Raw genomic sequence first — 21,440 nt, 5'->3', positions numbered from 1 at the left:
TACGCCAAGTTCATGGCTCGGCCATGTTATGTGTATCTGTAGCTCAAGATGCTGGTTTATAAGGGCACCATTACAGTACATGGAAGCCGAAAAATAGCCCTGGAGTGTGAAGAAGGAGATGCTGCATATGCTGAGTCGGTTTGTGCAATAGAGGAGCTAAAGTTTTATAAAGATAATGTTGACCCAGCAGACACGACGTCTCTAAAGAAGCCAACAACGGAGTAGGAACCGGTGTTGAAATTCAAGTCCGCTGATGACACCAAGACGGTTGATTTTGTGCCCGGCGACTCATCCAAGCAGTTCATCATCAGTGCCAACTTGGATCCGAAATAGGAAAGCGCGCTCATCGAGTTCATCTGTGAGAACCGGTACATCTTTGCATGGAAACCTTCTGACATGCCGGGTGTCCCGAGAGAACTCGCTGAGCACACTCTCAATATTGATCCAAAGTTTAAGCTGGTCAGACAATTTCTCCGACGGTTCAACAAGGAAAGGCGTAAAGCCATTGGAGAAGAGGTGGCCCGGCTCTTGGAGGCCGGGTTCATTGTGGAAGTCTTTCACCCAGAATGGTTGGCCAACCTGGTGCTTGTACTCAAAAAGAACGGCACCTGGCATATGTGTGTGGATTACACCGATTTAAACAAGGCTTTTCCAGCTGACCCTTTTGCTCTCCCCTGTATTGATCAGATCATCGATGCTATGGCGGGTTGCGCACGTTTGAGTTTTCTAGATGCTTATTCAGGTTATCATCAGATCAAGATGGCAATCAAGGACTAGGATAAGACAACTTTCATCACTCCGTTTGGAGCCTTTTGCTATGTGTCTATGCCCTTCGGGCTTAAGATTGCCCAGGCAACTTATCAACGGTGTATGCAAAATTGCCTTCACAATCAAATTGGGCGTAATGTTCATGCTTATGTGGATGATATAGTGGTAATGTCCAGGAAAGAGGAAACCTTGGTCACAGATCTGAAAGAGACCTTTGATAACCTTTGGGTCTACAAAATGATACTTAACCCGACCAAGTGTGTTTTTAGAGTCCCACCTGGAAATCTCTTGGGTTTTTTGGTGTCCAACCGAGGTACTGAAGCTAACCCGGAGAAAATTAAGGCAATCACATCCCTGGCCAAGCCAACATGCATCAATACCTTCAACGGCTGGCGGGTCGTGTTGCTGCTTTAAGCCGGTGCATAAGCCGGTTAGGGGAGAAGACGATGCCTTTGTATCAGATGATGAAGAAAACGGATGATTTCGTTTGGAGCGATGCTGCGAACTCTGCTTTTTAGGATCTAAAGAAACAGCTTGTTGAGCCGCCGGTCCTTGCAGCTCCAGTTGAGAAAGAGCCGCTATTGTTATACGTAGCCGCTAACTCACGAGCTGTTAGTGTGGCAATTGTGGTGGAGTGCAAGGAGGTTGGCAAGGAACATCCGATTCAACGGCCAATTTACTATGTCAATGAGGTGTTGATTGAATCTAAACAAAGATATCCACATTGGTAGAAGCTCGTGTACGGGGTGTTCATGGCAAGCCCGAAACTCAAACATTACTTTCAGGGTCACCCAATCACTGTGGTTAGCTCTGCTCCTTTGGGAGACATCATTCAAAATAGAGAAGCCACTGGACGAGTCGCTAAGTGCGCCATTGAACTTGGGTCTCATGGGTTGAAGTATGTACCACGTACTGTGATCAAATCTCAAGCACTGGTTGACTTTATTAATGACTGGACAGAGATGCAGATGCCAGAGGAGAAACCAACCAACACATATTGGACGATTCACTTTGATTGGTCCAGACAGTTGGAGGGCTCGGGGGCTGGAGTGGTGTTAAGTTCCCCTCGAGGTGAAAAATTCTGTTATGTGTTGCGACTGATGTTTCCTTGTACTAAAAACGCAGTAGAATATGAAGCCTTGCTCCATGGTCTTCGAATGGCTAAAGAGATGAGCCTGAGCCAGGTCCGGTGTCTTGGCGATTCAGATTTGGTGGCCCAAGAGGTATCAGGCAAGTGGGATTCCAAGGACCCTCTCATGGAGGATTATCGCCGTGAAGTTGATGATGTTGCAGGACATTTTAAGGGTTATCAGGTGGAACACATTGACCGTAGGAAGAACGAAGCGACTGATGCTTTAAGCCGGTTGAGATCTCAGCGTAAGCCGGTGCCACCTAACACCTTTTTGGATGTTTTGCATAGCCCGTCTGTTAAGATACCTACAGAAGAAGATCTTGCCATTCCTGACCCGGAGGCACAGCTGGTGGCGGCTCTTCACATCATCCCAGATTGGTCATTGCCGTTCTTGGCTTACATGACCCGGGGCGAGTTGCCAGCAGATGAGACCCTGGCCCGACAGATAACTCGGCGGTCTAAGTCAATGACGATTTCTGACGGAGAATTATACCATTGCAACATCTCCGGAGCGTTTCAGTGGTGTGTTTCCCCTAAAGAAGGCCAAGAAATACTTCGTGAGATCCATGAAGGCGACTGTGGTCATCACGCCGGGTCAAAATCTCTTGTGGCCAAAGCTTTTCGTCATGGTTTTTACTGGTTAACGGCTCATGCTGATGCAGAAGATCTGGTTAGTAGGTGTGATGGATGTCAAAAATTCGCACGGCGAGCGCATGTGCCGGCTCAAGAGTTGCGGATGATTCCAATCACCTGGCCGTTTGCGGTCTGGGGGCTTGACATGGTTGGACCTTTCAAAAGGTCTAAGGATAAAAAGACACATCTTTTGTGGCCGTTGACAAATTCACAAAGTGGGTTGAGGCAGAGCCGTGAGTAAGTGTGACGCAGCCATGGCGGTTCAATTCATGAAAAAGGTGATTGTTCGTTTTGGTTTTCCATACAGCATTATCACCGACAATGGCACTAATCTATCCCAAGGGGCTATGGAGGAGTTTTGTCAACGTGAGCATATCCAGCTTGATGTTTCTTCTGTAGCCCATCATGAATCTAATGGTCAAGCTGAGAGAGCAAATCAGGAAATCTTAAAAGGTCTCAAGCCTCGGCTTATGGTTCCTTTGCAGCGAACGCTGGGTTGTTGGGTAGAGGAGTTACCCTCGGTGCTGTGGAGTATCAACACTACTCCTAACAGTTCTACAGGTTATACACCTTTCTTCATGGTTTATGGAGCGGAGGCAATGTTGCCTAGTGACATCCGTCATGACTCACCCCATGTGGCGGCTTATGTTGAAGCTAGTAACGAGCAAGCTAGACAGGATGCACTTGACTTGTTGGATGAGGAAAGAGACTTAGCGGCGGCTCGATCAGCAATTTATCAACAGGACCTGCGCCGTTATCACAGCCGACGGGTTAAGTCCAGGACTTTTCAAGAAGGTGACCTGGTGCTTCGGCTCATCCAGGATCTGTCAGATGCACACAAACTATCCCCGCCTTGGGAAGGACCCTTTGTGGTTAGAAAGAACTTAAACAACGGGTCATATTACCTCATTGACCTTCGAGAGCACAAAGACTCACATAAGTTGGAGGAGGAGACCCGCCGGCCGTGGAACATTGCTCAACTTCGGCCATACTACACCTGAGCCACCGGCTCTCATCATGTACATACTTTGACGTTGTATATACTATGATAAGTAATAAAGCAGGACCTCGATCTTTTTCCTTTTCAAAGATTACATATCTTTACTATCTTTATTTAATATCACTATTAAGGAGCTGATCATATCTGAATCAAGTCTAACCTTTCTGGTCCGGCTTATGATCGTATTCGAATCTAGATGTAAACTATCATGGTCACTTGGGGGCTTCCTGTTCAAACATAGGTCGTATTCAAACCAAAGAGAACATAGCTGTCGTAACCCTCTTGATTGGCTCAAAAGCCAAAACTCACTAGGGGCTTCTTGATCGTATTCGAATCATAGCTTAACCCCTTTTGGGTCCGACTTGGATCGTATTCGAATCAGGGTCGTTAAAAACCTCTCAAGGTCATTTGGGGGGTTCCTGTTCAAACATAGGTCGTATTCGAACCAAAGAGAACATAGCTGCCGGTACCCTTTTGATCGGCGCAACGCCAAAGCCACTGGGGGCTATATGGTCGTAGTTGAATATTAGCTTAACCCCTTTGGTCCGGTTTACTGATCGTATTCGAATCAGAAAACCCCAACCTTTAACTACAAGGTTAATTTGTATTGATTACCAACTATTATTCGTCTTATTTGTCTTATTGATTTGTTATTGTCTCAATTTTCAACAAATCAGAACGGTCTTTTCACCGGCTTAACTACTTTACAATAAGCTGCTAAGGCATTAAAATCATCAATCATACATAAGCATTGACTTCTCAAAAGGTTTGGATCATCAACCTCATAACCCGGATCACATAAACCGGTGGTCCAGAGGTAAGAAATACAGTTTTGACTGTTATTTGAAGAACAGTTGTTTTTTATATTAATCAAAGGTTGTTTCAACCTTGGATATTTTCACATCTGTTTTTCTGTTTTTCCGCTATTATAATAAAATATTGGTTATAAACCGGGTGTTCTGACCCGTTCGGTACTAAACCGCCAAGCCAGTTTTTTCCCTTTTATCTACAGGAACAGAGCTGGAGTATTGCAGAGATAACCATAAATATGATGCATATATTAACATCAGAAAGCACAGAGTAACACACGGTGTCTTATGCGCGATGGCATAGGCAAAATAGGCAGTGTTTTCAAAACTAACCTATTACAAGGGTTTTAAAAGCCCATGAAGATGGTTTTTCATTCCTCCCTCACCGGTTCACCGCCTTATGCTGATTGGAAGCTGGGTTTTGACCAGTCAAAACCGTTCACAGCAATAAATTCTACTTCTTCATCAATCAAGCCGGCTGGATCAACATCCGGAGCAAATGTATGTTGATGAACCGGCGGGATAATGTTGGTCACCTTGTAGGAGGGAGTCGCCATCTTCTTATTGTCCAAATCAAAACCCGGCTGGTATTTATCGATATTTATTTCATCTCCGAGAATGGTGGCCTGAGGTCGCACCTCCCTCACGCAAGCAACGAAGTCATCCTATTCAAACAGAGACCCGTCTTCCTTTACCGTGGGTATCCTTTGGCTACAGCCGCCGGGTCTAGATCTCGCACCCAAGCCTTGGAGTGGCTCAGGGAAGTCAAAGCTCCGGCTCTGGCACAGGATCGCTTAACTTCTTGGAACCTGGCGGGTAAGATTGACAGCTTTTTTAAGACATCACTGAGCCGGCTGGGTCCTTGATTGGCAGGAGAAATAGCGGCAAGTGCCCGTTGTGCGCCAATGTACAATTGATCCACTAAGGTATACACCGCCTTCAGTCTAGTCATGTTGTCTTGGCTCAGATTCTTGCTTCGTGGGCCTGCACATGTTTTGTAAACAAAGGGTCAGCTAGCGGTTTATATTCCAGCTCAGTAGAAGGTACAAAAGGTTAGTACAGATGGCTTACTAAAGATGGCGGACACCATTTGAGATACCCTATTCTTTAAACTGGCCAGCTCTGTAGTAACCTCCTCAAGAGCTGCTTCCGCTTTTTCGGCGCGTTGTGTCAGCAGTGTTTTCTCTTCAGCCCAGGTTTTCTTCTTGGCAGTCAAGCTGTTTTTCAGTTTTTCCGTCTCAACAAGACTTAATTGAAGCTTGGAGTCAGCAGCCTTGATTTCTGCCTCCTGATCCGCCGGCCGGGTCTTAGCGTTAGTCAATTGCAAACCCAATTCAGATAGGGCGTTTGCAAAACATATACAGGTGTAGCAAAGCTCAAGATTCAAGATTCAAGTCTCAAGTGCCTTTGAACTGCAAAACCACCTGACACTTGGGGGCTAATGTATGCCAAAACAAATTCTTATGACTCTACTATACTTCAAGTCCCAAGTACTTTACAAAGTAATAACACTTGGCACTTGGGGGCTAATGTATGATATTCAGCAAGTTTCTCAAGGGTAAGCCGGACTACAATATCTATTGAGTTCGGCACAAGATAGTTATGAAATTCAAAGTACCGGCTCATTTATGGTCAAGTGAACCGGCCCTTGGGGACTACAGGTGAAGTTTATTCTAATTTATTGGACTTCAGAAAAATCTAAAGGTACAGTTTTAGCCTATATCATAAGTCTACATATCATTCAGGTTTTATCATAATCTACAGATTTGGGGGCTGGCAGAATATAAGTAAGCCGGAAAAATATATCTCATACTTCAGCTGCAACTGCTTGACCATTTCAATTTCTGAGTCACGGCTGGAGTGCACGTGGCTGAGATAGCCGGACAATATGTCGTTGGCGTTCAGATGGTTATAATGTGAAACATCATAACACACTTTTTGTCTCTCCAAAGCCTCTTTTTTAGCCGTGTGACGAGCCAACACAGTGGGATTCCCCGGCTCAACAAAGCGGCTTCCAGTGATCAGAACGTCCTGGGCTGACGGCGATGGTGGGTTGGCTGAGCTGGATGGACCGGTAGCAGAAGGGTTAACGATAGTATCGTCAACTGACGGCTCAGGAGGAGCTACTTCAGCATTGGCAACCGGGTCTTGTGGTGCTTCAGTTAACGGAGGAGAAGGTGGCATGGTTGATTCAGGTGCAAGGACTGGCGGGTCTTCCGCTGGCCTAGTCACCTTAGCCTTCTTAGACTTGGCTTGGCCACTAAGAAGGATATTATCAAACAGTTAGTATAAAAAGCAGTTTTGAAAGACATGGAGGAATGATGATTTCTTCCTTACCCAGGGGCAGTCTTAAAGGCCGTGAATTGAGTTTGAGATGAGTCGCCAGAAGAGCGAGACACCTCCTGCAAAGATAAATAAAGTTAGTAATGCAAGGGAGAAGATCTATCAGTGGAAAATAAAAGGCGAAGAAATAAACCTCATTCTGGCGTTTTTAAGGAGTTTTTTGAAGAACAGCAGGCGGTTCATCACCATTCTAGGTCTGACGGCGGCTCTCATGTTGCTGTTTTTTCAAAAGAAAATGAGGGTCCAGATAAGCCAAAGGGTGTGAAAACCTTACTTTCCGGGTTACGACTCGAAGTTTCTGTGTTGGCAAATGGGCTGAGTTGGAGGAAATAGTTACCTCTTCTTCCACGGCCTAACTGGCCCCTGTGTCGTCCTGGCAATGATCAGTGTAAATAAGATTATTAAAAAGTTGGCCAAGGGAGTCAAGGGCTACCTCCGACTCAGAAGTATCATCAAGCTTCAACATATCCTCAGCCGTGCTTTTCTTCTTCTTCTTCTTCTTCTTCTTCTTCTTCTTCTTCTTCTTCTTCTTCTTAGATCTCCGGGTTGTCTTCTTGGCGGTTATGGCGGCGGCTCTAGCTTTCTTGGCGGCTTCGTGGTCGTACTTGGCTTTCCAGAAATCAGATTTAGCCTATAAACATATAAGCAAGATGAAAGGCCAGAGTTTCTTTACCTCTGGCACCAGGTTAATCTTGCAGAAGGGGTTTAACCCGACTTTACTGCAGTCTTCGTATTTTCCATTCACCAGAAGGGTTGACATTGAAACAATATCTTCTTCAGTTAATTGAATGGAGCTGTGACGAAGAGAGTCATCTGGGCCTCCACCATACTCGTACATCAATTTTGATCGACGGCTTAGAGGGATGACCCGCCACGCAACCCAGCAACAGGTCAAGTCAACTCTGGTTAAGCCGTTCCCCAGTAAAGCATTAATCCTTTTAAATGGATGGTATCATCTTCTTGCGTTCAGCGGCAGTGAGTTTGTTAGGGAGTGCAAATTTGGAGTCAAGACGCTCTAAGCGGTAACCCGGCAATGGATGCTCATTTGCTGGTGAAGTGTCTTGACAATAAAACCAAGTCTGATTCCAGTCCTTGGGATGACTTGGCAAGACTATTAGGGGGAAGACGGCACCTTGTCGACGCTGAATTGAGATACCTCCAAGTTCCAGGCTAGGGCCATTGGTGCACTCATTCTAATGGTTCAGATAAAAATACTCTCTAAAGAGTTCTAAAGTCGTTTCTTCTTGAAGGTACACCTCGCAGAGAACTTGGAAGTTACAGATATTAGATATGGAATTAGGCCCGAGGTCTTGAGGGTGGAGTTTGAAAAAATGGAGGACATCTCTAAAGAACTTTGAGCCGGGTGGGGAAAAGCCATGGTTCATGTGATCAGAAAAGATGATAACTTCACCATCTTCTGGATTGGGCCGTTCCTCCTCCGGGTCAGGCGCACGGTAGGACATAATATTCTTCCCTAGCAAAAAACCTATGGTAAAGAAATCCTTCAGAGTGTCCTCAGTGACTATTGAGGGAACCCAGTTGCACACAGTCGACGCTTTGGACGGCATGATGTTCAAAAGCGAACTGAAAGGAAAGCAACATGCCGGTTCAATTCAATGATAATGGTTAAATTAAGTGATAATGGTACAGGGGAGTAATGGCGGCTTAAGTAAGGGCTAATGTCATATAAGGAAAAGTAAGACAGTGCCGCAAGCCGCCATGACTACAGACATTTGAGAAATACCAGCAACGAAATTGATTAAGTGTGGAGACAAACATGTTTCTTAACTTCTAGATATTATTATGGATCAAATGGCCGTTCAAAATGAAAAAATTTCTAGACCTAAAAATATAGCACAGATGAAGGCATCAGCCCTAATGCGGCCTTTGTACCACAAAAAGGGATCTACCAATGTCAAGAGTAGGCACCAAATAGCTACCGCACAAGAATATCTATCTTTTTGGATCAAGAAGAGGTGGCAGTGGAAGAACTGCGAAGAACCGCGAAGAACTACGAAGAACATGCGGAAAACCGAGATGCGGATCTGAGGAATAGGAGGGCGAATACTTACGGCCACGAATCCTCCACGGAAGGTCGCCGTTGTTCTCTAGACCTATTCTGGTTGATGCAGCGGCCAAGGTCGACGACGACGAGATGCTCTGCGACGGTGGCGGGGCTCGAGCAGCAGCGGGGGTTGCGAGAGGAAGAAGATGAAGAAGAGAGAAGAATGAGAAGACCGGAGCGTGCCTATTTATAAGGAGAGAAGTGAACAGGCGGGCGCGAAAAACGAGGAAGACCCATATAATGTTTATCCAACCAAATGGGCGCTTCGATTCTCAGAAAGCATTAAAGACGAAGATCCGTTGAGAAGATGACATCATGATAGTTTTTTGTGTATTCAAGAGATAACGTCATGGCGGGTTACAAAATTTCTGTGAAGACAAGAAGACGGATTATTTCTAAGTATTGAAGATTGACAAAGAACAAAGTTCAATGTCAACCTCGGGCCTAATGTTGGGGATATAGATATCAGTTATGACCCGCCCAGGAGGGGCCTGGTCAGTCCCAATGACGGGTCACAAAGGAAGTCCAGAAAACAATACAGACGATAGTTTATTAAAGCTTATAGAAGGCCTAAGCCCAGAGGCGGATTAAGGCCCAATATTGTAAACCGCCATATGTAAGGAAAGACTTGTAAGAAAAGGCATGTAAAAGAAGTCACCGAGCCGGACACGCTTTATGAGCCGTCCGGGACTCTGTAGGCCGACAGGCGTCAACCCGTGTATATAAGGGGACGACCTGGTGGCGGCTTAGGGCAAGAAACAAGAGATCGATAACCAAGCCGGCGAACTAGCCTCTTGGTAATCGAAACCCTAGCAATATCAACACAACTAGACGTAGGCTTTTACCTTCATCGTAAGCGACCGAACTAGTATAAAACCACTCGTGCACTTTGTCCCGATTAACCCCTTTAAGCTTCCTAGTTGCGATGGCCCTACGACTAAGTCCTTTTGCTAGGACATCTGCCGTGACAATTCCACGACAATGGGTGAACGACCTAAAGAGAAATTACGAAAGTGCGCGACGGAGGGGTTGCTGAGAGAGGGTGAGAGGGGTGCGGGCGTATGCATGAATGAGAGAAAGTTAGTGCTAGCTACAAAGAGAAGAGGATTGTGTCGGTGTAAAAGACTAACATAGATCATAATTCATTTTAAAAAGTGGATTCGGATATTTGAACAAGAGATCATAGTGTTTTAAACCGACGCATGCATGAATATATATAATGGTGATACACATGGTGTGGTTATGAACATGTTATACTAGATATAATACTAGTAAGGTACACGTGCATTGAACGCATGAGATTTGGCAACCAAATTATAAATAAATACAACACTATATGTCGGTGCAACAAACCCTGGGTCTGTTGCCCAGACTGTGCACAGGCATGGGAACAAGATTGAAGCACCAGCCCTAGTCAGAGATCAAGAGACTAAGAAATTCGAAGGACCAACGTACAAACCAGAGGGACCAGGATCAAGCCAGAGGAGCAATACACCATCGGGGGAAGGCCTCCTTTGCTGGGCAGGCGAGCCCGACAAAGGGCGAAGCCAGACCCAGAAGGAGACAACCAAGGTGTCACAGCAGGGCCTTCCCGGACTCATGGAGACGAGACCACCTCACCAACCACTCCAGCACGACCCACGTCGTTGATCAATGTGGTGTCAAGCTGTAAAGTGACTAAGTGGCAGCCATTCGCCACATGGCAGCCTTGCCGGGCAACAAACGATGTGATGTTGAGCGATGAATTTAATGCGCCCTATCAACCCGTAGAGTTAGGTATGATAGCACTTTTTGCTATCTTATCAGTGCGTAATGACTACTTTGCCACTGTGGTAACCCCTTGTTCTATAAAAGTTGGCCCATGGCAACCGTAGACAGGGTTAGAAGATTGGATAACTCACACCCCCATACACGCGTAGCCACTGCCACCCTGAGGCAACCATTGCCGGGCAAGTGTTCTACGCTCCACCACCAGCTTTCCACCATCAATCCACCAAAGCAGGAGTAGGGTTTTACGCCTCATGGCGGCCCAAACCTGGGTAAAATTGTCTGCGTGATCTCTGCCATGCTGCCCCATGCTCGTCTGCTCTTTGTGCAACACGACATCCCCCTGCCGAACCAGCAAGGGGCCTCCTGGTCCCATAGGTGGCCGTGGTTTTCCACCACATCTTTGGTGCGCCCGGTAGAGGACTCACGTGCGCGAACCTGAAGGCGTGTGCAGCATGTCATCTTCTTCACCGTCTTCATCTTTGACGGCGCCATTGACCATGGCGCCAAAGAAGAAATCCGGCCCTTCGGCTCACCCATCCACCTCGAAGGCTCCGCCGTCCGCAGCCTCTAACACTGTGGGATGTGTGGAGACACACGAGGACATGGACGTCGTTGGGGATGTGGTCGGAGCAGGCGGCGCTGTCACCACGTCCCCCGTGCCTGACACAAGAGCCAGAGGCATCGGAGGAGAGCAACATTGGCAACACCCTGGCAGCCATGCTCCCCAAGGTACGGGTGACGGGGCTACACCATCTGCGCCCCTCTCTCCCACCGACGGGCACAGCTGCAGCAACGGTGCGCGGACCGGGGCGGATCCCCGCCCTCTGGCTGCTCCCAGCATGGGTGCGGCCGCAGCGCGTGCACCTCCCCCGGGATGGGTCGATCAAGCTGTTGCGCCCGACAGGGCCGCTGGCCCTCAGGCACCTTCACCACACCACCTCCAGGTGGCCTCCCCGCAGCAGCAGCGGGGGAGCAGTGCTGCCACGGCTGGCACTGTCCAGAGCTGAGCGACGGCGCGACCGACTTCATCATCTTCCCTGCCAAGTACAGCTTCGGAGGCCATGGCGCGGGCTCAACTATTGTTGAGGTTTCCACCAGCGGCCGAGCAGATGGACGAATGGTGTGCCACCATCCAAAGTCTGGTCAGTTTCGCCAAACCTGGGTGCTCACGGCGAGCTGGCCCACCGCAACCTCCCTAAGCGATAGCAACGGCTCACGCTGCTGACCGTACGGAAGGGGCCATCACCACGGTGCGGTCCCTGCCATGGCAGCCAGTTCGAGCGCAACATAATCAAGACCTCCACGACATCTTGATGGCCTGTTCTGACCCTCGAGCATGTCCAGGCCAACGACGAGCCCCAGAGGATAGGCGGAGAGGAGGCGCACGCGTCGTTGCCGAGCAACGCCGCGATGACCTCCGCCGGACCGATGGGTGCGACGGCCCCTATGTTGACGAGCCCGCGCTCGGTGTTGGCGGGTGCCTACCTTTCGAGGTTGGCTGCCCTGTCTTCACTAGTGAGTTGCGGCAAGTCCGTTGGCCGTCCATTCGCACGTTCAAGCCAGTGATACCTGAGAAGTACGATGGGAGGTTGAACCCTGCAGAGTTCCTGAGCATCTACACCATCGCTGTTCAGGATGCCGGGGGAAGAGATGAGAAGGTGTTTGCTAACAACTTCCCTTTGGCCCTCAACTCCAATATGAGGTCTTGGTTGATGCACCTGCCGGAGAACTCCATTTCGTCATGGGATGACCTATGCCACGATTTCATTGGCACCTTCACTGGAGGCAATCAAGAGCCAGGCCGACCCAGCGACTTGCAGCTCCTCCAGCAGAAGGAAGGAGAAACCCTCCGTAAGTATTTATAGAGATTCAACAAAGTTCAAAGAAATATCCCAAATATCCATACGGTAGCCATGATAGCTGCCTTCCAGTCCAATGTGCGCAACCGCCGAATTCATTCCAAGATGAACGTGTGGTTGCCCGAGACTGTGTAGGAGCTCTACACCCTAATGGATAAGTGTCCTCGGATGGAGGAGGGAAGGAAGTTACCCGAAGAGGAAGATTGCACCAATGTTGATTCAGAAGATGATGATGAATCAACCAGCCAGAAGAAGAGCAAGAAGCGCAGTAAGAAGCGAAGGGATAAGGCAGTGACGACTATTGAAGGATCGGGCATGCCTTGTACCGGTAAGAAGGCCAAAGATGAGGCCCCCGGCAAGGAAGCTGCCGCGTGTGCTGACTGCCAGGAAGCCGCTGCTGCCGAGAAAGCCGGGAAAGGTGATGGGCCGTATTGCAAGATTCATCGGACCAAGGGACACGAACTTCAAGAGTGTTATCAAGAGACAAATAGCAGAGTATGGGAAGCGTCACAAGGAAAAAGGTAAGAATGGTGCTGGCGGTAAGGGCCGAGGTGGTGATGTAAATCACCCAGGCAAACCCATTCGGTGCCAAGGAAAACCTGACAAAGGCTGAGAGATGGAAGATTGTGATGATGAGAGTGATGGAGGGGACGAAGAGGAAACCATTGAGCAAGAGTTTCAGATGGCCACTGACGCCCATCATTGACGGGGGTGCATCTATGCACACCTCTCACCGCTAGCTCAAGCGGTGGGCACGAGAAGTCAATTTCGTGGAACCAGCGCCAGAGGCTCGCAAGCCGCTCAAGTGGTCCTGTACGCACATAATCTTTGACGAGGAGGACCACCCTAGCCGTACCACTGCGGTAGGGTGCATGCCGTTGTTGGTCTCCCCAACAATTCGCAACCCTAAGGTCACAAAGATGTTGGTGGATGGCGGGGCTAGGCTGAATCTGATCTCCCCAACAAAGATCTAGAGGTTACCGACACGTTTCAATGAGTTAATCCCGGCAAGACCATCCTAAGGGAAAGATCACGTTGTCGGTAATGTTTGGGGGAGAACTAAACTATCGGACTGAGAAGATTGTATTTGATGTGGTCGATCTCCCCCTGCCATACAATGGGATTCTACGGCGCCAGGCCTTGGCTGAATTCATGGAAGCATCCCACTATGCCTACAGCACCTTGAAGATGCATGGGGCACTGGGAGTCATCAGCATCTCATCAGATGAGAAGGATACAATCATTTGTGTGGACAAGATGTACTGGTATGCTGTCGCAGCAGAGGTAGCGGCAGCAGTGGATCCCTCCAAGGAAAGCAAAGGAAAAAAGGGAGGTTGAAGGGCCTCCGGCAAGGAGTCCGAGAAGCGTGCCCCCACCGAGTACACGACACATGTTGATGACGTGCCGGAGTGTCCAAGCATCAAGAAATCCAAGGTCGCTGCACCCCAAGTGAAGAAGGTCCTGCCAACGCTTACTGTCTGCCCACACGCCCGACCTGTCAAGAAGAAAGTTCGAAAGCAGGCCTTACAGAGGCAGCAGTTCATTACGGAAGAGATCAAGAAACTTGAGGCAGCTGGTTTGGTCAGAGGAGTGTTGCATCCCACATGGTTGGCAAATCCAGTGGTAGTCTAGAAGGCTAACAGGAAGTGGAGGCTTTGCATAGATTTCACAGATCCCAACAAAGCTTGCCCAAAGGACCCGTTCCGCTCGCCACGTATTGATCAGATTGTGGATTCCACTTCAGGTTGCGATTTTCTCTCCTTTCTAGATGCATATTCTGGGTATCACCAAATCTTCATGTTCGAGGAAGATGAAGAGAAGATGTCGGTCATTATTACATTTGGTACGTACTGTTTCGTCCGCATGTCGTTCGGACTAAAAGTGTCGGTTCCACTTTTGCAAGGGCAGTCCAGACTGGTTTGGAGCCAGAGCTGCACAGAAACATTGAAGCTTATATGGATGACATTGTGGTCAAGACCAACGATTGAGCCACCCTTATACAGGATTTGGAGGAGACATTTGCTAATCTTTGCAAGATTAATTTGAAGCTCAACCAGGAGAAGTGTGTAATTGGTGTTCCCTTCGGCAAGCTGCTTGGGTTCTTCGTGTCCCATCGCCGGATCGAAGCCAACCCCGAGAAGATCAAAACCATCGAGCAGATCCAAGCGCCAAGGACAGCTAAGGATGTGAGGCGTCTGACAAGATGCCTTGCCGCGCTAAGGAGGTTCATCTCCTAGTCTCCCGAGCGTGCCCTATCGTTCTTCAAAATTTTGAAGAAGGCAGGGCCTATGAAGTGGACCTCGGAAGTAGATGCAGCTTTGCAAGAGTTGAAGGCCTACTTGTCATTTGTGCTTACCTTGGTTGATGCTAAACCCCCGGAGCCGTTGTTGTTGTACCTAGAGGCAACTAACCAAGTGGTCAATGGAGCTTTGGTAGCGCCACGAGAGGTGGATGAGGCAGAGAGTGATCAAGGACTGGCAGAGTTAGAGAAGGATCAGGACATCAATGAGCACGACAATGAGGGCAACCCCAAGGACGCGACAAGGAAGAAAGTGGTGCAGTGCCCAATGTACTTCGTCAGCTCCCTGTTACAGGCATCTAGATAGAGATACTCTAGCGTGGAAAAGTAGATCTTTGGTCTCATCATGGCCTCAAGGAAACGACGCCACTACTTCCAAGCCCACGAGATCATGATTGTCATTCATTTTCTGTTGCAGAGGATACTCCGAAACCCTGAGGCTACCGACTAAAAAGTGGAGCGGGCTTTGGAGTAATCCCGTTTCGGTTGAGGTTTGAGAGCACATAAACTAATTTCAGAGCAGGGCTTTGGAAGAGTTTATTGCATAATGAATGCCAAGCCATGATGAGGAAGTGATAGAGACAGTTATCCCCGGCAAGGAATCACCCCAAGAATGGATTATGTATTTTGATGGTGCTTTTTCCCTACAAGGTGCAGGAGCTGGTGTGCTTCTCGTCACCACCTCCGCCGAGCACTTGAAGTATATCGTCCAAATGCATTTTGCCCAGGAAGAAGCAACCAAAAATACAACTGAGTATGAAGGGCTCCTTGTCGGGCTCAGAATTGTAGCTGGATTGAGAATTAAGAAGCTGATCATTCGACGAGATTCACAGCTTGTGGTGAGACTAGTCAACAAAGATTACCAAAGTCCATTGATGGAGGCATACGTCGAGGAAGTAAGGAGATTGGAGGAGCGCTTTGACGGATTGCAAACAGAGCACATACCCCGTGCAGGAAACAACATAGCTGATCATCTGTCAAAGTGTGCTACGTAGAAGCTTCCTATGGAACAAGGGACTTTCGTTCTCCATCTTGCCCAGCCCTCCGTATCCCCAGCAATAATGGCCCGGAAAAGGAGAAAGTTGGACACCAGTAAGCCTCTCCCAGTAGAGCCGTCCCCTCCTGGCAGAGACCCTACCAAAAACAACTCCTCACAGCCTACCAGACCACACCCTCCAGCTGGGCCAATAGACTCCAGGAACGAGGCATGTGCTCCCACAGCAGAGGAGGTGCCACTAGTCCTTGTTGATGAGCCCTAGGCTCCAACTTGGTCCAGGCACATTGTCCACTTCCTCCAGACCGGAGAGCTTCCCGGCGACCAAGATGAAGCTGAAAAAGTAGCAAGTAGGGCCATTATGTATCAGTTTGTCGATGACATTCTATACAGAAGGAGGCCCAACGGTGTGAAATTGAAGTGCATCTGTTGGGAAGAAGGAAAGGAAGTACTGTCTGAGATACACAAAGGCATGTGCGGCTCCCACATTGGATCAAGGGCATTAGTTGGGAAAGCATTCCGACAAAGATTCTATTGGCCCATAGCCCTCCAATATGCGGTCGAGCTAGTCACCAGGTGTGAAGCCTGCCAGTTCCATTCTAAGAAAACCCACCTGCCTACCCAAGCTCTTCAAACAATCCCTCTATCATGGCCAATTTCGGTCTGGGGGCTCGATATCCTCGGCCCCTTCCACCGAGCAATCGTGGGCTTTGAATTCTTATTCGTTGCTATCGACAAGTTTACAATGTGGCCGAAAGTGACTGTCGTGATAAAGGTGACTGCTCAGTCAGCTATCAAGTTCTCGAAAGAGCCGGTGTGTCGTTTTGGAGTTCCGGCAAGGATCATTACCGACAATGGCACCCAGTTCAGGAGCCACGCCTTCATTTAATATGTTCATGCCCTCGGATTCAATATCTCATTTGCCTCTGTGGCACACCCCGGAGCAATGGACATGCTGAGAGGGGTGAACCTTGAAGTGCTACGCGGACTCAACACGAGAACCTTTGATACGCTGGAGAAGCATGGTAGGCGGTGGATTGAGGAGCTACCGATAGTTTTCTGGTCCCTCAGAATGACACGAAACCAAGCTACCGGGTAGACTCCCTTCTCCCTGGTCTACGGGGCAGAAGCAGTTATCCCCACGGAACTCATTTACGGGCCTGTGATGCCCCCAATTCAAACATACACTAATCATACACGCAAATGTGTAAGATCAAGTTCAGGGACTCACGGGAAGATATCACAAGACAACTCTAGACACAAATGAAATAATACAAGCTTTACATTACAAGCCAGGGGCCTCGAGGGCTCGAATACATAGCTCGGTACACAAGAGTTACCGGAAGCAACAATATCTGAGTATAGGCATAAAGTTAGATAAGATTGCCTTAAGAAGGCTAGCACAAAAGCAACAACAATCAAAGAGGCAAGGCCTCCTGCCTGGGACCTCCTAAACTACTCCTGGTTGTCGGCGGTCTCCACGTAGTAGCAAGCATTATCCGGGTTAGTAGTAGACGTCGGTGGTGGCATCTGGCTCTTGGGATCCACCATCCGATTGGAACAACCGGAAAGAAGAAAGAAGGGGGAAAAGGGGTAGCAAAGCAACCGTGAGTACTCATTCAAAGTACTCACAAGCACCAGATCTATACTAAGTATGCATTGGTATCAAAGGAAGGTATGTATATCTGGACTGAACTGCAGAATGCCAGAATAGAGGGGAAGGCCTAGCCTATCGAAGACTAGCATCTTCAAGTAGCTCCAAGCATCTTGCAGCATGTAGAAGAGTAAAGGGTAGCAGTTTAATTAACAAGCATGTTGTAGCATTAACGCCCAGAGATCCCTCCTCGACTCCCTGCAAGAAAGCAATCTTAGAGCCACATACCCATCACATTTCTCAAGTAACCTGTTCTAGTTGCAATATATCAGGATATAAGTCTAAACGTCCATTACCGTGGACACGGTATTCGAATATGTAACTTCCCTGCAGGGGTGCACCACATTACCCAACACGCTTGATTACTCTGGCCGGACACACTTTTCCGGGTCAATGTCGGGCCTCGGAAGATCAACACGTTGCAGCCCTACCTAAGCTCAGCAGAGAGGTCCACACCGGTCTACATCCTAAGCACTCCGGGGTCTTGGGCCCAACGCCCGTTGCATTCCAGGTCGTTGTGTGCAGGGTGGATACCAGCGCCACCTCGGATGGCCAGCACGACCCGACCGTGCCACAATGGTGAACTGGACCTTTGAGAAAGCTTCGGCTGATACTACGACGTCGAGGCCCATAACTATTCTCACTTGGTAGTTAGTGCGTAAATGCCAGAGGTCAACTCAGAATAAATACCCAAACCTGTTAGTGCATTGGGGGCTCACAGAGACGATCAAATACTCACGATAATGTGACCCCGTCGCCCCGTCTCGTGGACCTACGGCAAGGGCCCAGAATGCCCGGCCGTGCCTCGTAGAAAACTCGCGGGTCCTCTACGGGCCCGCCCGACTTTCACATCGACTCGCGGGTACCCCTCTGGGCCGACCCAACTTCAAAAATGGTCTCAAGTAAAGGCCGGGTAACCGTGTGTCCAAAACATCAAGGACGAAAACCTGAGGAATCACCCTCGGTGGATTCCACTCGATGTAATTACCAAGGTGAACGTAAGAGGAACCACCTCGAGGTTCACAATTGTGGGGTTGCACGACAAAGTCTTATCAGGAGTGGTCAAGGAGGAATCACCCTCGATGACCACGACCGAATAGCTACACCACAGAAGTATCATCAGGAATGCGTTATGAGGTATCACCCTCGGCACTCGATACTAGCTCTGCAGAGTCGAGCAACAAAAGGGGTGTGATGTGATGTGAGGTGACGGGCTCTGGTCATCGATGATGAAGCAGGTGTCACTGAGGGATCATTAAACAACCTATACTAATTAGTTTAGGATAAGCAGGTAGGTAACAATAAGCAGGTTACAAAAGCAGGCTATGCATCAGAAAAGGAGCAATCAATTACAGTAGCAAAATCTAATGCAAGCATGAAAGAATGGAATGGGCAATATCGGGGTGATCAAAGGGGGGCCTTGCCTGGAAGCTCCGCTGAAAGTGAAGAAGGATCGTCGATGGAGTAGTCGATCACATCGGCATCGACAGTGGTCTCGGGGTCTACCAGAGAAGAAGAGGGGGGATGAAACCGTAGATACAGAGAAAACAGATGCATGACAGGCAACTGACAGAGCTAGGGGGTTCTAACGCAGTACTAAACGATACCGGCCGAAGGGGAAAAACATCTGGGAATGTTTTCCCGAAGTTTGGCATTTTCGGACAAACGAACCATAGGGGAAAAGTTTGATGTTCTCTATGCTAGTGACGTGTGAGAGACGAACGGAGGGCATATCCAGATTTGTCACGCTGTTCTAATCAACTTTCATGTATAAAAGTTTTTTATCCGAGTTATAGTTATTTTTTAATGATTTTTCTAAGTTCAAAACAATTTCTGAAATTTCTGGATTTATTTTAATTGTTTTAATCCGAGTTGACCAAGTCAACTTTGACTAGTCAAAAGGGCAGGGTGTGGCCCACATGTCATAGGTTGTACCTAAACAAATGAATAAAACTAATCTAATTGAAAGGGACCCACATGTCATCTACACATAGGCTAATCTGGCCACTAATTAATCCCTAAAACTATCCTATCCCTAATTAACTAAGCCGACCAGAAGCGCAGGGCTGTGCACGCTATGGATACACAGATACAACATACCATGTTCAGGCAGTAGCATCCGGCGACAATTGAGCAGCAGCTAGTAGCAATAGCATTGAGGAGCAGATCTAGCGGCAGCGGCTCTAGGCAGTGGTATCAAGCAGTAGGAGCACAGGGCAAGCGCAGCGGCATCAGTGTGCGACAAGCAGCAACAACAAAGCAGCGACAGTTAGGAGCATCAGAAGCAAAGCATGCATCACCAGCAGCAGCAACATTTGAGGTAGTAGCACGCAATAGCACCTAGCGGGGCGAGTAGCGGGCGTGGCTAGGTGCGGGGAGCGGCCGGCTAGGCTCGGTGACCATGGCTAGCGGGAGGCCTTGGCCGGAGCGACACGTAGGAGTGGCGGACGGAGCAGGGCTCCAGGGGAGCAGTCACGCAGTAGTGGTGGTGGCCAAAGGCAGCGGGGCGTGTGTGCAGCAGGGCGTGCGGCCGCAGTCAGGATCTCGCGGAGGGGAACTCCGGTCATGACAGTGGGGGCGGCTTACGGCGACGAATCGAGTGGGGAAAGGAGGGGGTCGAACGAGGCTCACCAAGGGGAGGTCGACGACGAGCTCGAGATGGGTTGGGGGCTTGCCGGAGCGCGAGACAACAGCGAGACAGCGGTGGGGGCCGACGGAACCGAGGCTGAAGAAGGGGAGCGATGTGTCGCCTCGATGCATCTCTCGTCAAGATCTTCATGGAAGAGGTTGAGGAAGACGAGGGGAACCTCCTAGACGGCTTATCGCGGGGTAGGGAGGACGACGGCCGCAGCTACAATTGTGGGAGACGAAGGAGACGAGGGAGTGGCCAGGGTTCAGCGGGGTCGGGCGCGACGTTCTTATCCACCAGGAGGACCACAGGATGCCCAACACGACAACGGTAGCGGCCATGGTGGGGGTGGATACGTGCCACTCCATGTCCCCTGTCTTTTCTCTGTACAGAGGAACAGAAGAAGGGTAAAAGGCTGTGGTGGGCTGGGCCATGTGCACTGTGGTCACATATGGCCCAAAGACACAGGTGTTTTTAGTCTTTTCCTTTTTTACTTTAACTTTCCTATTTTATTAGTTTTCTATTTTATTTTCTACATATTTTAGGTATGTAAAATATCTAAATAGCACCTAAATTAGTGTTACTAAATATGCTACCGCTATAAAAAGTTTGGCACTAAACAAAATAGTTTATAATTTTTTTATTTATAAAAGGCATTTAATTTATTGTTTAAGCCACTGTTTTATTCACCACAAGGGCATTCCAAACTTTAAAAAATGTGGGTTTCAACATGACAACTATCCTGGGATTATTTTCCACACTTTGAACATTTTAGTTTTTATGTTTGAAAACTTTTACCACTTGACTTGATTTTTGAATTTTGAATTCAATCGTGTTTGAATTATCATGAGACTAACAATAGTAATCATGGTGATGTGGCGTCATTAGTAGAGGGTTACTGTAGCTTAATTAACCAGGCGTCGCAATTCTCCTCCACTACAAGAAATCTCGTCCCGAGATTTAAGAGATGGAGCAAGGTGGAAAGTTCTGGTTACGAATTTCTAACAGTTCTTCTCGGTCTTTGTTGCTCTTCCTGAAGAGGTCGATCTACTATGTTGATGTATTCATTTCTCTGCTTCAGGTCATCATGATGAAGTCGTCATCCTTTCTTCGGGGTCTTCATCGTACATACGAATATGTAAGGGGAAGCTCGACAATGATAGGATGATATAAGGGGTAATCATATGGGATTATCCCATGAATGAAATCATGAGTATCTCTCGAGTTGAACAAATAAAACACATCAAGAGCAAGAAGGTACAATAAGAAGTCTCCAGCGGATAGACAATCGTCCGTTGTGTGGAACAGAGTGTGAAAAGGGGTTCAGAACAACAAGAGTAAGTATCGCGTCTGATACCAGAATAGATCGTCTATCAGAATGGCTCGGGATTTACATAAGAAGCCAAGCATGAGGAATAACTTTAGAAATAGGAGTGTACATGAGAGTCAGGTTTTGATTCTGTGGAACTGTGGGTTATGGGCCCA

General features: G+C 48.3%; 2 long non-coding RNA genes across 3 annotated transcripts; both read right to left on the bottom strand.

Annotated features, from left to right (window-relative positions):
* Window positions 1-4,008: 4,008 nt before the first annotated feature.
* LOC125551466 lies at window positions 4,009-9,433 on the bottom strand. 2 transcript variants are annotated; one of them, XR_007302693.1, is made up of 5 exons: window positions 7,023-9,433; window positions 6,819-6,902; window positions 6,680-6,744; window positions 5,414-6,602; window positions 4,009-5,326 (listed from the first exon to the last, which is right to left on the bottom strand). It is a non-coding gene; the product is annotated as an uncharacterized LOC125551466 (long non-coding RNA). The 2 variants fall into 2 exon arrangements; XR_007302692.1 differs by having other exon boundaries at window positions 4,009-6,602.
* Window positions 9,434-16,926: 7,493 nt separating this feature from the next.
* On the bottom strand, window positions 16,927-20,374 carry LOC125551465. The gene is made up of 2 exons (XR_007302691.1): window positions 19,958-20,374; window positions 16,927-17,524 (listed from the first exon to the last, which is right to left on the bottom strand). It is a non-coding gene; the product is annotated as an uncharacterized LOC125551465 (long non-coding RNA).
* Between the last annotated feature and the right edge of the window lie 1,066 nt (window positions 20,375-21,440).

The sequence above is a fragment of the Triticum urartu genome, chromosome 4 (assembly GCF_003073215.2).
Source record: "Triticum urartu cultivar G1812 chromosome 4, Tu2.1, whole genome shotgun sequence".
Lineage (NCBI taxonomy): Eukaryota > Viridiplantae > Streptophyta > Magnoliopsida > Poales > Poaceae > Triticum > Triticum urartu.
Note: the sequence above shows the minus strand (reverse complement) of the source record. Positions and strands in the feature narration are given on the sequence as shown.